Raw genomic sequence first — 363 nt, 5'->3', positions numbered from 1 at the left:
AAGTGGTAGAGGTCTTATATATCTTCTGGGTTTAAGGGCTACTTACCCCCTCCCCTTCAAACTCTGGGTCAACTTTAAGGTTAAGTTCATAAATCCGCTCCCTGGTATTTTGTCTCCATAATTTAGAAAAATAATTTTCATTCATTTAATGAATTTTTTGGACAAAATTGCCTTCTAAGTCTAACAAATTAAAGGGGATTTAATATTAGGTAGAATGATCTGAGTTCGTTATACTTGGATTGGATTGTCACCTAGACTCTTCTATTTATAATTTTGCTAATTGGATAATTAAATCCAATGAAAATCAATCTTTTAAATCATTTTTTTCATCGGATAAATGTGCATGTGATACAAACGAATTCA

This window comes from Solanum pennellii, chromosome 4 (assembly GCF_001406875.1).
Source record: "Solanum pennellii chromosome 4, SPENNV200".
Lineage (NCBI taxonomy): Eukaryota > Viridiplantae > Streptophyta > Magnoliopsida > Solanales > Solanaceae > Solanum > Solanum pennellii.
The sequence above is the reverse complement of the archived record's forward strand: the minus strand, read 5'-3'. Positions refer to the sequence as shown.